The sequence below is a fragment of the Nansenia antarctica genome (assembly GCF_963989245.1).
Source record: "Nansenia antarctica genome assembly, chromosome: 2".
Taxonomy (NCBI): Eukaryota; Metazoa; Chordata; class Actinopteri; order Argentiniformes; family Microstomatidae; genus Nansenia; species Nansenia antarctica.
This window is the reverse complement of record NC_137675.1, coordinates 3,138,652-3,155,930: the sequence shown is the minus strand read 5'-3', so window position 1 is coordinate 3,155,930 and position 17,279 is coordinate 3,138,652. Positions and strand designations below refer to the sequence as shown.

At 51.4% G+C, this 17,279-nt stretch overlaps 1 pseudogene across 1 annotated transcript in view; it reads right to left on the bottom strand.

The window, feature by feature from the left end:
* Positions 1 to 13,422: 13,422 nt before the first annotated feature.
* LOC308151711 (axin-1-like) overlaps positions 13,423 to 17,279 on the bottom strand; it is a 15,596-nt pseudogene continuing 11,739 nt past the window's right edge. Inside the window, exons 11-12 of the transcript XR_013938072.1 lie at positions 14,954 to 15,103; positions 13,423 to 14,255 (exon numbers count right to left, since the gene is read on the bottom strand). The product of XR_013938072.1 is annotated as an axin-1-like (transcript). The remainder of the gene's footprint in view (positions 14,256 to 14,953; positions 15,104 to 17,279) is intronic.

Below are 17,279 nucleotides of genomic sequence, written 5' to 3'. Positions count from 1 at the left end.
ACCACCAACCTGACGGGCAAAAAGTATCATAGCAACATCGCTCAACATGGCGATTTACCGGCTGCCTACTATTTCGACCACCTCACCCATGAAGAACTATCAAGATACACGACGGTGATAGGAGTGGAGGATCGACTCCATTCAAAAACGTTTGGATTCCATGTCTTCTCCTCTATCCGGACACGTTGGAATTATTTTCCTAACCCCCGGAGAATCAAAGTTATTAACCCGCAAAAGGTGCGTCCTTGACCGGCTTTCTCCGTGAATAACACCGGTTATGGAGGTGGTACTAACACAAGACTATTATTGCTAAATTCACCATCAGTATACGGTCATTTTGAGCCCTTAACCACCTCGCTGACACCCCGAGAAGATATACTTTTAATACGAAACTCGATCAACCGGGCGTTCTGGAGTTCTACCGCTGCTGGACGGAACTCCCGCTGACAGCGGGTCGAGGGGATATTTCTACCCGGGAATTCGCTCCTTGCTGTGTCCACGGTGATAGGAGTGGAGGATCGACTCCATTGAAAAACTTTTCGATTCCCTGGCTTCTCCTCTTTCCGGACACGTTGGAATTATTTTCCTAACCCACGGGAAATCAAAGTTATTAACCCGCAAAAAGTGGGTTTTGCCCGTGGGTTTTGCCTGCAAAAAGTGCCTTTTGCCCGTCAGGTGGGCGTTTCCACTATGCTGTGACGTCACATGAAAGCTATGAATTGGGCAGGTGCCCATCTCCTGCCCCTAAACTCAACTGTATGTCTGTTGCCAATGATGTTTCTAAAATAAAGGTAAAAAAAAAAAACTGCACATTGTATGTAGCTACTAGGGTGTGTGTTTTAACTTCACACATTTTATAACTTTCAGCCACTGACATTTTGACACCGCCTAAAATGCTTTTTTTCCGGCCAAGTGTGATCAAAGATCTGGCAACCCTGCTTGAGTTTTACGTCACCAGCGAACACGATCACGCTGCCTCTCCAGGCCGCCACTAGGTGGCGCACCACTGCTATGATTTCACTACTGTGATAAAAGCGGAACTGAACAGTGTTTTATTGGTCACAGTTAGACTGTGTTAGGGGTTAAGTGCCTTGCTCAAGGGCACAATGGCAGTGGTAGGTAGGTACCTTAGATTTATACATTACACTTTTGGCATTTATCAGACGCCTTTATCCAAAGCAATTTACAACAAATACATTTAGTGAATAATCTGTCCATCAGTCATAGCAGTAATCATAGCAGTCATAATGTTAGAAGAAGGAAGATTAAAAAAATAAAAAATAAAATAGATATTAACTAGTGGCAGCAGACTAACCCCTTATTGCATGCTCACAATAGTTCAATTATAGAATATTATATATATAATAATATGGCACCACTAGGGTATCCTGTCTTACCTGCACTATTTTCACCTTTATCTTGTATTATGCCTATTAGTTTTGTGTCACTTCTGTCCTGTACAGACATTACATTATGCCTGTTGCCTTATTGTCTTTGTGCTGCAGTTCAATGTCAGGAACCGAAGCCTGAGATTCTCTCTGAAAATACTCTCTTACACTCGTGTAATGTGACAATAAACTTGTAGTCTAAATTAAATCAGTGGACAGCTGACAGTGATCGGATCACATGTCACTGTCCTGACCCGATCACATGTCACTGTCCTGACCCGATCACATGTCACTGTCCTGACCCGATCACATGTCCTGTCCTGACCCGATCACATGTCCTGACCCAGCACTGTCCTGACCCGATCACATGTCACTGTCCTGACCCGATCACATGTCACTGTCCTGACCCGATCACATGTCACTGTCCTGACCCGATCACATGTCACTGTCCTGACCCGATCACATGTCACTGTCCTGACCCGATCACATGTCACCGTCCTGCCCCGATCACATGTCACTGTCCTGACCCGATCACATGTCCTGACCTGACCCGATCACATGTCACTGTCCTGACCCGATCACATGTCACTGTCCTGACCCGATCACATGTCACTGTCCTGACCCGATCACATGTCACTGTCCTGACCCGATCACATGTCCTGACCCAGCACTGTCCTGACCCGATCACATGTCACTGTCCTGACCCGATCACATGTCCTGACCCAGCACTGTCCTGACCCGATCACATGTCACTGTCCTGACCCGATCACATGTCCTGACCCAGCACTGTCCTGACCCGATCACATGTCACTGTCCTGACCCGATCACATGTCCTGACCCAGCACTGTCCTGACCCGATCACATGTCACTGTCCTGACCCGATCACATGTCCTGACCCAGCACTGTCCTGACCCGATCACATGTCACTGTCCTGACCCGATCACATGTCCTGACCCAGCACTGTCCTGACCCGATCACATGTCACTGTCCTGACCCGATCACATGTCACCGTCCTGACCCGATCACATGTCACTGTCCTGACCCAGCACTGTCCTGACCCGATCACATGTCACTGTCCTGACCCGATCACATGTCACTGTCCTGACCCGATCACATGTCACTGTCCTGACCCGATCACATGTCACTGTCCTGACCCGATCACATGTCCTGACCCAGCACTGTCCTGACCCGATCACATGTCACTGTCCTGACCCGATCACATGTCACTGTCCTGACCCGATCACATGTCACTGTCCTGACCCGATCACATGTCCTGTCCTGACCCGATCACATGTCACTGTCCTGACCCGATCACATGTCACTGTCCTGACCCGATCACATGTCACTGTCCTGACCCGATCACATGTCACCGTCCTGACCCGATCACATGTCACTCTGTCCTGACCCGATCACATGTCCTGACCCAGCACTGTCCTGACCCGATCACATGTCACCGTCCTGACCCGATCACATGTCACTGTCCTGACCCGATCACATGTCCTGACCCAGCACTGTCCTGACCCGATCACATGTCACCGTCCTGACCCGATCACATGTCACTGTCCTGACCCGATCACATGTCCTGACCCAGCACTGTCCTGACCCAGCACTGTCCTGACCCGATCACATGTCACTGTCCTGCCCCGATCACATGTCACTGTCCTGACCCGATCACATGTCACTGTCCTGACCCGATCACATGTCACTGTCCTGACCCGATCACATGTCACTGTCCTGCCCCGATCACATGTCACTGTCCTGCCCCGATCACATGTCACTGTCCTGACCCGATCACATGTCACTGTCCTGCCCCGATCACATGTCACTGTCCTGACCCGATCACATGTCACTGTCCTGACCCGATCACATGTCACTGTCCTGACCCGATCACATGTCACTGTCCTGCCCCGATCACATGTCACTGTCCTGACCCGATCACATGTCACTGTCCTGACCCGATCACATGTCACTGTCCTGCCCCGATCACATGTCACTGTCCTGCCCCGATCACATGTCACTGTCCTGACCCGATCACATGTCACTGTCCTGACCCGATCACATGTCACTGTCCTGCCCCGATCACATGTCACTGTCCTGACCCGATCACATGTCACTGTCCTGACCCGATCACATGTCACTGTCCTGACCCGATCACATGTCACTGTCCTGACCCGATCACATGTCACCGTCCTGACCCGATCACATGTCACTGTCCTGACCCGATCACATGTCACTGTCCTGACCCGATCACATGTCACTGTCCTGCCCCGATCACATGTCACTGTCCTGACCCGATCACATGTCCTGACCCAGCACTGTCCTGACCCGATCACATGTCCTGACCCAGCACTGTCCTGACCCGATCACATGTCACTGTCCTGACCCGATCACATGTCACCGTCCTGACCCGATCACATGTCCTGACCTGACCCGATCACATGTCACTGTCCTGACCCAGCACTGTCCTGACCCGATCACATGTCACTGTCCTGACCCGATCACATGTCCTGACCCGATCACATGTCACTGTCCTGACCCGATCACATGTCACTGTCCTGACCCGATCACATGTCCTGACCCGATCACATGTCACTGTCCTGACCCGATCACATGTCACCGTCCTGACCCGATCACATGTCCTGACCTGACCCGATCACATGTCACTGTCCTGACCCAGCACTGTCCTGACCCGATCACATGTCACTGTCCTGACCCGATCACATGTCCTGACCCGATCACATGTCACTGTCCTGACCCGATCACATGTCACTGTCCTGACCCGATCACATGTCCTGACCCGATCACATGTCCTGACCCGATCACATGTCCTGACCCGATCACATGTCCTGACCCAGCACTGTCCTGACCCGATCACATGTCCTGACCCGATCACATGTCCTGACCCGATCACATGTCCTGACCCGATCACATGTCACTGTCCTGACCCGATCACATGTCACTGTCCTGACCCGATCACATGTCACTGTCCTGACCCGATCACATGTCACTGTCCTGACCCGATCACATGTCACTGTCCTGACCCGATCACATGTCACTGTCCTGACCCGATCACATGTCACTGTCCTGACCCGATCACATGTCACTGTCCTGACCCGATCACATGTCACTGTCCTGACCCGATCACATGTCACTGTCCTGACCCGATCACATGTCACTGTCCTGACCCGATCACATGTCACTGTCCTGACCCGATCACATGTCACTGTCCTGACCCGATCACATGTCACTGTCCTGACCCGATCACATGTCACTGTCCTGACCCGATCACATGTCACTGTCCTGACCCGATCACATGTCACTGTCCTGACCCGATCACATGTCACTGTCCTGACCCGATCACATGTCACTGTCCTGACCCGATCACATGTCACTGTCCTGACCCGATCACATGTCACTGTCCTGACCCGATCACATGTCACTGTCCTGACCCGATCACATGTCACTGTCCTGACCCGATCACATGTCACTGTCCTGACCCGATCACATGTCACTGTCCTGACCCGATCACATGTCACTGTCCTGACCCGATCACATGTCCTGACCCAGCACTGTCCTGACCCGATCACATGTCACTGTCCTGACCCGATCACATGTCACTGTCCTGACCCGATCACATGTCACTGTCCTGACCCGATCACATGTCACTGTCCTGACCCGATCACATGTCACTGTCCTGACCCGATCACATGTCACTGTCCTGACCCGATCACATGTCACTGTCCTGACCCGATCACATGTCACTGTCCTGACCCGATCACATGTCACCGTCCTGCCCCGATCACATGTCACTGTCCTGACCCGATCACATGTCACTGTCCTGACCCGATCACATGTCACTGTCCTGACCCGATCACATGTCCTGTCCTGACCCGATCACATGTCACTGTCCTGACCCGATCACATGTCACTGTCCTGACCCGATCACATGTCCTGTCCTGACCCGATCACATGTCACTGTCCTGACCCGATCACATGTCACTGTCCTGACCCAGCACTGTCCTGACCCGATCACATGTCACTGTCCTGACCCGATCACATGTCACTGTCCTGACCCGATCACATGTCACTGTCCTGACCCGATCACATGTCACTGTCCTGACCCGATCACATGTCCTGTCCTGACCCGATCACATGTCACTGTCCTGACCCGATCACATGTCACTGTCCTGACCCAGCACTGTCCTGACCCGATCACATGTCACTGTCCTGACCCGATCACATGTCACTGTCCTGACCCGATCACATGTCACTGTCCTGACCCGATCACATGTCACTGTCCTGACCCAGCACTGTCCTGACCCGATCACATGTCACTGTCCTGACCCGATCACATGTCACTGTCCTGACCCGATCACATGTCACTGTCCTGACCCGATCACATGTCACTGTCCTGACCCGATCACATGTCACTGTCCTGACCCGATCACATGTCACTGTCCTGACCCGATCACATGTCACTGTCCTGACCCAGCACTGTCCTGACCCGATCACATGTCACTGTCCTGACCCGATCACATGTCACTGTCCTGACCCGATCACATGTCACTGTCCTGACCCGATCACATGTCACTGTCCTGACCCGATCACATGTCACTGTCCTGACCCGATCACATGTCACTGTCCTGACCCGATCACATGTCACTGTCCTGACCCGATCACATGTCACTGTCCTGACCCGATCACATGTCACTGTCCTGACCCGATCACATGTCACTGTCCTGACCCGATCACATGTCACTGTCCTGACCCGATCACATGTCACCGTCCTGCCCCGATCACATGTCACTGTCCTGACCCGATCACATGTCACTGTCCTGACCCGATCACATGTCACTGTCCTGACCCGATCACATGTCCTGTCCTGACCCGATCACATGTCACTGTCCTGACCCGATCACATGTCACTGTCCTGACCCGATCACATGTCCTGACCCAGCACTGTCCTGACCCGATCACATGTCACTGTCCTGACCCGATCACATGTCACTGTCCTGACCCGATCACATGTCACTGTCCTGACCCGATCACATGTCACTGTCCTGACCCGATCACATGTCACTGTCCTGACCCGATCACATGTCACTGTCCTGACCCGATCACATGTCACTGTCCTGACCCGATCACATGTCACTGTCCTGACCCGATCACATGTCACCGTCCTGCCCCGATCACATGTCACTGTCCTGACCCGATCACATGTCACTGTCCTGACCCGATCACATGTCACTGTCCTGACCCGATCACATGTCCTGTCCTGACCCGATCACATGTCACTGTCCTGACCCGATCACATGTCACTGTCCTGACCCGATCACATGTCCTGTCCTGACCCGATCACATGTCACTGTCCTGACCCGATCACATGTCACTGTCCTGACCCAGCACTGTCCTGACCCGATCACATGTCACTGTCCTGACCCGATCACATGTCACTGTCCTGACCCGATCACATGTCACTGTCCTGACCCGATCACATGTCACTGTCCTGACCCGATCACATGTCCTGTCCTGACCCGATCACATGTCACTGTCCTGACCCGATCACATGTCACTGTCCTGACCCAGCACTGTCCTGACCCGATCACATGTCACTGTCCTGACCCGATCACATGTCACTGTCCTGACCCGATCACATGTCACTGTCCTGACCCGATCACATGTCACTGTCCTGACCCGATCACATGTCACTGTCCTGACCCAGCACTGTCCTGACCCGATCACATGTCACTGTCCTGACCCGATCACATGTCACTGTCCTGACCCGATCACATGTCACTGTCCTGACCCGATCACATGTCACTGTCCTGACCCGATCACATGTCACTGTCCTGACCCGATCACATGTCACTGTCCTGACCCAGCACTGTCCTGACCCGATCACATGTCACTGTCCTGACCCGATCACATGTCACTGTCCTGACCCGATCACATGTCACTGTCCTGACCCAGCACTGTCCTGACCCGATCACATGTCACTGTCCTGACCCGATCACATGTCACTGTCCTGACCCGATCACATGTCACTGTCCTGACCCGATCACATGTCACTGTCCTGACCCAGCACTGTCCTGACCCGATCACATGTCACTGTCCTGACCCGATCACATGTCACTGTCCTGACCCGATCACATGTCACTGTCCTGACCCGATCACATGTCACTGTCCTGACCCGATCACATGTCACTGTCCTGACCCAGCACTGTCCTGACCCGATCACATGTCACTGTCCTGACCCGATCACATGTCACTGTCCTGACCCGATCACATGTCACTGTCCTGACCCGATCACATGTCACTGTCCTGACCCGATCACATGTCACTGTCCTGACCTGATCACATGTCACTGTCCTGACCCGATCACATGTCACTGTCCTGACCCGATCACATGTCACTGTCCTGACCCAGCACTGTCCTGACCCGATCACATGTCACTGTCCTGACCCGATCACATGTCACTGTCCTGACCCGATCACATGTCACTGTCCTGACCCGATCACATGTCACTGTCCTGACCCGATCACATGTCACCGTCCTGACCCGATCACATGTCACTGTCCTGACCCGATCACATGTCACTGTCCTGACCCGATCACATGTCACTGTCCTGACCCGATCACATGTCCTGACCCAGCACTGTCCTGACCCGATCACATGTCCTGACCCGATCACATGTCACTGTCCTGACCCGATCACATGTCACTGTCCTGACCCGATCACATGTCACTGTCCTGACCCGATCACATGTCCTGACCCAGCACTGTCCTGACCCGATCACATGTCCTGACCCGATCACATGTCACTGTCCTGACCCGATCACATGTCCTGACCCAGCACTGTCCTGACCCGATCACATGTCACTGTCCTGACCCGATCACATGTCACTGTCCTGACCCGATCACATGTCACTGTCCTGACCCGATCACATGTCACTGTCCTGACCCGATCACATGTCACTGTCCTGACCCAGCACTGTCCTGACCCGATCACATGTCCTGACCCGATCACATGTCACTGTCCTGACCCGATCACATGTCACTGTCCTGACCCGATCACATGTCACTGTCCTGACCCGATCACATGTCCTGACCCAGCACTGTCCTGACCCGATCACATGTCACTGTCCTGACCCGATCACATGTCACTGTCCTGACCCGATCACATGTCACTGTCCTGACCCGATCACATGTCCTGACCCAGCACTGTCCTGACCCGATCACATGTCCTGACCCGATCACATGTCACTGTCCTGACCCGATCACATGTCACTGTCCTGACCCGATCACATGTCACTGTCCTGACCCGATCACATGTCCTGACCCAGCACTGTCCTGACCCGATCACATGTCCTGACCCGATCACATGTCACTGTCCTGACCCGATCACATGTCCTGACCCAGCACTGTCCTGACCCGATCACATGTCACTGTCCTGACCCGATCACATGTCACTGTCCTGACCCGATCACATGTCACTGTCCTGACCCGATCACATGTCACTGTCCTGACCCAGCACTGTCCTGACCCGATCACATGTCACTGTCCTGACCCGATCACATGTCACTGTCCTGACCCGATCACATGTCACTGTCCTGACCCGATCACATGTCCTGACCCAGCACTGTCCTGACCCAATCACATGTCACTGTCCTGACCCGATCACATGTCACTGTCCTGACCCGATCACATGTCCTGACCCAGCACTGTCCTGACCCGATCACATGTCCTGACCCAGCACTGTCCTGACCCGATCACATGTCACTGTCCTGACCCGATCACATGTCACTGTCCTGACCCGATCACATGTCACTGTCCTGACCCAGCACTGTCCTGACCCGATCACATGTCACTGTCCTGACCCGATCACATGTCACTGTCCTGACCCGATCACATGTCACTGTCCTGACCCGATCACATGTCCTGACCCAGCACTGTCCTGACCCGATCACATGTCACTGTCCTGACCCGATCACATGTCACTGTCCTGACCCGATCACATGTCCTGACCCAGCACTGTCCTGACCCGATCACATGTCCTGACCCAGCACTGTCCTGACCCGATCACATGTCACTGTCCTGACCCGATCACATGTCCTGACCCAGCACTGTCCTGACCCGATCACATGTCCTGACCCAGCACTGTCCTGACCCGATCACATGTCACTGTCCTGACCCGATCACATGTCACTGTCCTGACCCGATCACATGTCACTGTCCTGACCCGATCACATGTCACTGTCCTGACCCGATCACATGTCACTGTCCTGACCCGATCACATGTCACTGTCCTGACCCGATCACATGTCACTGTCCTGACCCGATCACATGTCACTGTCCTGACCCGATCACATGTCCTGTCCTGACCCGATCACATGTCCTGACCCAGCACTGTCCTGACCCGATCACATGTCACTGTCCTGACCCGATCACATGTCACTGTCCTGACCCGATCACATGTCCTGTCCTGACCCGATCACATGTCCTGTCCTGACCCGATCACATGTCCTGTCCTGACCCGATCACATGTCGCCCAATGATCAGCATCGCCAACCACTCTCACAAACAACACATCTGAATTTGAGTCCATGTGATGTGACGTCGTAAGATGGGTTCATCTACGTGAAAAGAAAAGGATGATATCATGACATATCGATCTTGGCATTTCTCCACAGACAGACAGACAGACAGACAGATCTCCACAGACAGACAGACACAACGACAGGTCAGGTTTTTTTTATTCAATGTCTTTATTAACGAAGTACCTTTTTAGAAAGAAATGTACAAGTGAAACCAGCGCACTGAACTTGGCGTTTTATCGAAAAAAACCCAAAACACGCCGCGGGGCTTGAGGACACATATGAAATATGATAATGTACATTATTTACACAAGAAGAAGGCATATCCAGAAAGAGAGAGAGCGTAATGTTGGTTGAATTATTTTTCTTCTTTTCTTTTTTTCTTTTTTAAATGACACGATTTCTTTAAAAAAAAGAAAGAAAAAAAGTCGATAAGGTACACGTAATTAGCTGGCTCTAATGACAATCACTGATCCAAAAAGCGATAAAAAGGCACTGTTTTACACTAGAAGTATATCTGGTCATTATTATTGATCTTTGACCCCATTGATAATATAGCTAATAGAAAGGGTGCTTACAGATTTACCCATTCAGTTCAGGGCGGGGGGGGGGGGGGGGGATTCCAATACTTAAAATAAACATTAAATAGCATTCAGGGGGGGGGGGCATATTAGTTTGCAACTAAAAAGGCCCTGTAGTTCATAACTAAAGAAACACAAATGGAAAAAAGAACAAAAAAAAGATTGAATTTATCATCATAAAGACATTCCATATAAAAAGAACATGCTTGGAGATTATTATTGGACTGATAATTCTTGTAAAAACAAACATTTATTTTCCGTCTAAAATGTCATAATTGAGGTGGGGGGGGGGGGATACAATGGACTGCTAGGATCTCATCTGATGTGACGTACCACTGCCTATGAGACTCAGGTAGCGGTCGCCATTAAGCAGAGATCCAGGATCAGCGTACTCTCCCCTATGAGGCTGGCTCCAGGTAGCTGGCGCCATTAAGCACAGATCCAGGATCAGCGTACTCTCCCCTATGAGGCTGGCTCCAGGTAGCTGGCGCCATTAAGCACAGATCCAGGATCAGTGTACTCTCCCCTAATCCGGACCAGAAGCACGAGTGATGGGAATGCAAAAACGGGACATTTTCTTTTCTTTCTTTCTTTTTTTTTCCGTTACACACTCGGATAAAAGACAATTTTGGGGGAGAGATCTGGACGACTTGAGTTAATCGAATTCCCAGGACGGGAGAGACACAATAAACGGGCGACATTTCACGATATATGTCCAACTGTACAGACAGACACACAGACAGACGGACATCACAACGGACAGTTCATGATGCTCTTTGGCTGTTTTTTCAACCATCCAGACCCGGACAGGAAGAGAGACGCGCGGTCAGCTCAAAAATGATCGAAGTACACAACATCCTAGACAACACAGGGGGCAGGCACCTTAGACCGACCGCTGAGGCACCTTAGACCGACCGCTGAGGCACCTTAGACCGACCGCTGAGGCACCTTAGAACGACCGCTGAGGCACCTTAGACCGACCGCTGAGGCACCTTAGACCGACCGCTGAGGCACCTTAGACCGACCGCTGAGGCACCTTAGACCGACCGCTGAGGCACCTTAGACCGACCGCTGAGGCACCTTAGAACGACCGCTGAGGCACCTTAGAACGACCGCTGAGGCACCTTAGAACGACCGCTGAGGCACCTTAGAACGACCGCTGAGGCACCTTAGACCGACCGCTGAGGCACCTTAGACCGACCGCTGAGGCACCTTAGAACGACCGCTGAGGCACCTTAGAACGACCGCTGAGGCACCTTAGAACGACCGCTGAGGCACCTTAGAACGACCGCTGAGGCACCTTAGACCGACCGCTGAGGCACCTTAGAACGACCGCTGAGGCACCTTAGACCGACCGCTGAGGCACCTTAGAACGACCGCTGAGGCCTACAGACAGGATGCTAAGTGATGAGGGCTCGTTCCTTCGTTCCGTGTCCTCCTCTCAGAAGCGCTGGCAGGTAGTGGATATAGGTACGGGAGGGGGGGGCACTAGGGTGGCAGGGGGAGGGTGGCGGAGAGGGGGGGGGGGGGGCTGTGACATCAATTAAGTCCGCCCCTGCCTGATGTCTGGAGATCTGGAGATGATAGACATCAGAGGCCCCGGGGGTTTGAACCCTTGTAAAGAAAAACGCATCGTTCATCCTCCGTAAACGTCGATCTGACGCCGTCGGAGCGGTCGAAGCGAGGAGCGCTCAGAGAGAGCGTTGCTTCTTCGACCGGCGTCAAGTCGCGTCAGATCGGCGATCTGCGTCTTTAAGACAGAAAGGAGAGCGAATGGACGCGTTTTTAAAGAGTATTTCTGTTTTTAGTTCTAGGATCAGTTTCTAACCTCTGCAAATCCTAACCTTTCACCGTTATAGGGGGAGCAAAACTGACCTCAGATCAGCGTCTTAAGAGCATCCTCATCCCACTTAACAGCACATGATCAATTGATCTGTTCCACCACCAGCACACCCGATTCAACTAAATCAAGTACAAAGCAATTATGATTTGTACTTGATTAGTTGAATCAGGTGTGCTGGTGGTGGAACAGATCAAATATGTGGAGCGGCTGGGGGTCTCGGAGGAGAGGTTTGAGAACCACTGGACTACAGCAACAGGAATGTAAACGCAGACCAAGAGTACCTGAACGGGGCACCTTGAACATGCACTTCCTACTGCCACCTATAGGCGGCGCCACCGAGGCTATACTACTGTTGGAGAAAAAAACGACATCCCCCCCCTACTGTACATAACATACTCCCCAAACACAAGGGCCTTGTGGGAGGGAGATACCCTGATGACGCTGTCTGACTTGAGTTGCTGGTTGACCTCCTTTAAAACACGTTGGTTAAGGTTGAATCTGACCCCAGATCTGCTTCGGGCTAAGAGCAGAGAGGCTGCTGGGAAGGTTATGATACATTGGTGCTTGACGGACAGAGAGGCTGAAAAGTCGGAGGCTGTTGAAAGGGACAAAGACAAAGAGACAAAAGGGGTCCGGCGATCCTGGAGAAGGAGGGGAATTGGAGGGGAAAAAACAAAATGGCCGCCTCGACAGCTAGCTTCAAAATATATACCTTTACATATATAAAACGGCAAGCTTTTCGAGCGTATAGGAAACAGGCAGCCTGTAGACGTGGTAGGACCCAGTAGTACCTGTACATTGACCCCCCCGCCCAACCCCACCCCCCCCCGCAGAAAAAATTTACAAATTATCGGCACACGTTAAAAAAAGGCAACCGTTATTTTCCTTTTTTCCATATATGCAGCTTTAGCGTCGTATCAAAAATATGTCGCTTTAGTAAACAAACACTTAGAGAAGAAGAGTCGTGTTCCTTTAGCACGGCGAGGCTACGTGAGTCCTGGAGGATGGAGAGAACCGTTTATCTGTTCCTTTTTTTTTTTTCCGAAGTCATGAAGTCGACGAGATCGCGGGCCGCCGCCTTCCGTTTCTTCCGAAAGCTCGTGTCCCCCCCCCTCCTCCTAGTCGGTGACTGGCCTGTTCACTCCTCCAGGGTCAAGTGGCCAGGGAACACCGGCTGGGGGGGGGGGGGGGGGAAGGGGCGAGACGTCGTTATTATGGGGACGCCTAGGGTTGCCCGCGATCTCCACTGTTATGAGCACCGTTTTGTCTCCATGGCAACGTAGCAGCAGCAGGTGTTCCGGAGGAGGGAGGGGCTAACAGGGCTCCTCCAGAGCTGGAAGTGTTTAGAAACCGACGGCGAACGCCCCCCCTCCTAAACCCCTCAGTTTTTCCATCCATCCCTCCCTCCCTCCCTCTCTCCTTGGATCCATCCATTCTTTCTTTCTTCCAGATTCTTCGGTTTCTCTTTTCCTTTTGTGTTCTCTTGTTCCACGCAGAGACATTCTGTGTACCATTCCAAACCCCCCCCCCCCCCCCCCACCCCACCCAGTCCCCCCAAATCTCAGTCTTACAAACATTCCATTTCCGAGCTCCACCCCAAAAAACAAAGTCCCTCTTTCTTTCTCTCTCTCTCTTCTTCTATCCGTCCCCCTCCTCTTATTATTCAGTCCATTTCGCTGAGTCGTCGTCCTCCTCCTGTACTTCCTGTTTCCTGTTTCCTGTTTCAGTCGACCTTCTCCACCTTGCCGATGATCTTCTCCTCGAAGATGGGCAGGATGGCGTCGTCCTCGCGCACCTCCTCGAACACCACGCCACAGTCAAACTCATCACTCACCTTCTTGAAGTAGAACCTGGAGGGAGGGAGGGAGGGAGGGAAGGAGGGAGGGGACACACACACACACACACACACAGAGAGAGAGAGAGAGAGAGAGAGACACAGAGAGACACACAGACACAGACAGAGACACACAGACACAGACAAACAGACACATAGACAGAGAGAGACACACACACACACAGCCAGACACACACACAGACACAGAGAGAGAGAGAGACACACACACACACGCAGAGAGAGAGAGAGAGAGACACACACACAGACAGACACGCAGACAGGGTGAGACACAGACAGACACAGACAGAGAGAGACACGCACACACACACACACACACACACACACACACACACACAGAGAGAGACACACACACACACACACACACACACAGACACAGAGAGAGAGAGACACGCACACACAGACAGACAGACAGACAGACACACACACACACACACACACACACACACAGGCGCACACGCGCACACACACACACACACACAAATACAATTAGATCAGTTTTTTACCATTGCAACCTAACGGGCCAGTCTTAGTTTAGTTACGAACACTCATGACACAATAACACGTGCAGACAGTCATCTGTCCTGTGACGTCACCACAGCAGCCGAGCTTTAAACTACTCAAATGTACTCAAACGGAGGCCCAACAAAAAGCAAAAAACATGGCGGCGTTTCCATGGCGACCACCCTCCTGTACCTGTAGAAGCCCTTCTTGGTGAGCAGCTCCTTGAACTGGCCCAGGGTGACCACGCGGCCCTTCACCGTGGTGCGGTAGGGGATGGGCTCCCCGCAGAAGTAGTACGCCACCGTCACGTTCTCACACGGCAACTTCTTACCAGACTTATGTCTGGGGGGGGGGGGGGCAGGGGCACATAGAGAAGGTATGTCAACAAACAAAGAAAGACAGGAAATGCACTGTCCCTCCTAAAGACCTCCTCATCCTTACTACTACCCTGTACACTTCCTATACTATACATTTAACAAAATAATAATAATAAATAAAATAATTCTTTCTTCTTCTAACATTTTTGACTGCCTAATTTTAGGACCCTGGTCGGAGCATAGATGTGTGATGACTGATGGACAGATGATTCACTTACTTCAGACAAATGTATTTGTTGTAAGTCGCTTTGGATAAAGGCATCTGCTAATTGTCAAAAATGCAAATGTAAGATATATATATATATATAGGTCCAATCCCAATTCACCCCTACGGCTTCGTTTTCACCCCTATGGCTTCGTTTTGCGCGTTCACGTTTAGGGGTAGGGCTATCCCAATTCATATTTCATCGAGCCATGGCTTCATTTCGAGGGCTAACTATGACTTCGTTTCGAGCGATTCCAGGATCAGACTAGCTTCGGAGCCATAGGGGTACGCTACCCCTTGATTCCAGGATGCATTGCGAATCATCTACAGAAATCTTATGTCGCTCTATTCAATGCGGAAATGCCATTTTACTTTCTCTGTAATTACTGATTAATAAAGATTAAAAAAATTATGATAACCATCTTATTATCTTAGTTTAATGTCATTTCAATGCATTAGACCTTTTCTTTACAGCAAGCATAACAAAAAAATCGCTGTTATGCCGAGGTGCCTATGCTTAACATAGAAAGTTCCACAGTCCAGCGCGCTCGGGTTTAACAGTAGAGGACTGTTAGCCTACCTGATCACTTCCATTAGACTATCAAAGCAGTACACCGGAGCACTCATATCTGCGTGTTTGTCACAGCGTGACAGTCCCTGTTCCTCCGCCCGGCGTCAGTCCAATGGAATCGTCAAGCACAGCCTTCCCCATAGAAATACATCGGTGCGCGATTACAGAGATGTACAATCATGTTTATTTAGAAATAAATTGTGGTGTTTGACAGCGGATGATGGTAGGCATATTTAATGTAAAGTTATCTATCTAAAGTTATCTATCCACAGGCTGATATGACTGTGCATGATAGGCGCGAATTCCCCCCCCTCCCCCCTTGGTGGTATATGACGCTATCTGTATTGCGGCACTTATTATACCAAAACAACTCGCAATCTAATCCGAGCAGTTGTTATTATGTAATATTATCGATGGATGTGCCATTTTTGATGGAGGGCAGTGAGCGGGAGACTCATCAAGGACATGTAGTTAATTAATGCAGTGGACAGCGGCTGTTTCTCCAGCGTTCCTGTCACTTCGGATTTCGGAACGTCATAAAATTAAATCTGTAAGTCATGCATTTTTCCATGTTTCCCATTGATGGTATATGACGCCGTAAATTTAACTAAAGTTCAGCCGCGAAGTTGTTGCACTGTTGTCCTAAATCAGTGCAGACTGGCAGGGTAGGAGCACAGGTTTCATACAGGTTAGAGCGCCGTTATTCTGTCATGGTCTGATAATGAAGCATTGTTCATTTTTATTTGATGACTTGTTTGATCGATTTATAGCGTAAAAGTGAAGTTGTGAATGAGTCGCGAGCGTCAATGCTTTTCTACGATACTCCTGATGACGTATCAGTCTTGAAGGGTTGTCCCATTTCATAGGGGAAGATTTCCACCCCGACGGCTTGTGGCTCTGTTCGAAGGCCTTGGCTCGAAATCGAGTCACACTCGAAAACTAGCCAATCGGGATTGGGCCATAATATGTCTGATGAAGGTTGTGAGACCGAAATGTCATGTTTTTAATCCGAGCTGAATAAAATCCTACATTTTGCATTGAGAGAGGGTCACACCTTTTCTGCGAGCATGCATCATGGATTATGTTCACTTAAACCCCCCCCTCACCTCTCCCTCTGTTTAGCCTGCAGCAGGGCCCCCCCCTCCCTCACCTCTCCCTCTGTTTAGCCTGCAGCAGGCCCCCCCACCTCACCTCTCCCTCTGTTTAGCCTGCAGCAGGGCCCCCCCCCCCCCTCCCTCTGTTTAGCCTGCAGCAGGCCCCCCCCCCCCTCACCTCTCCCTCTGTTTAGCCTGCAGCATGGGCGGCCCTCCTCTCTAGCCCTCCTGCGTGCCTCCTCCAGCTGGGTGAGGGGGTTGGGGGCGGGGT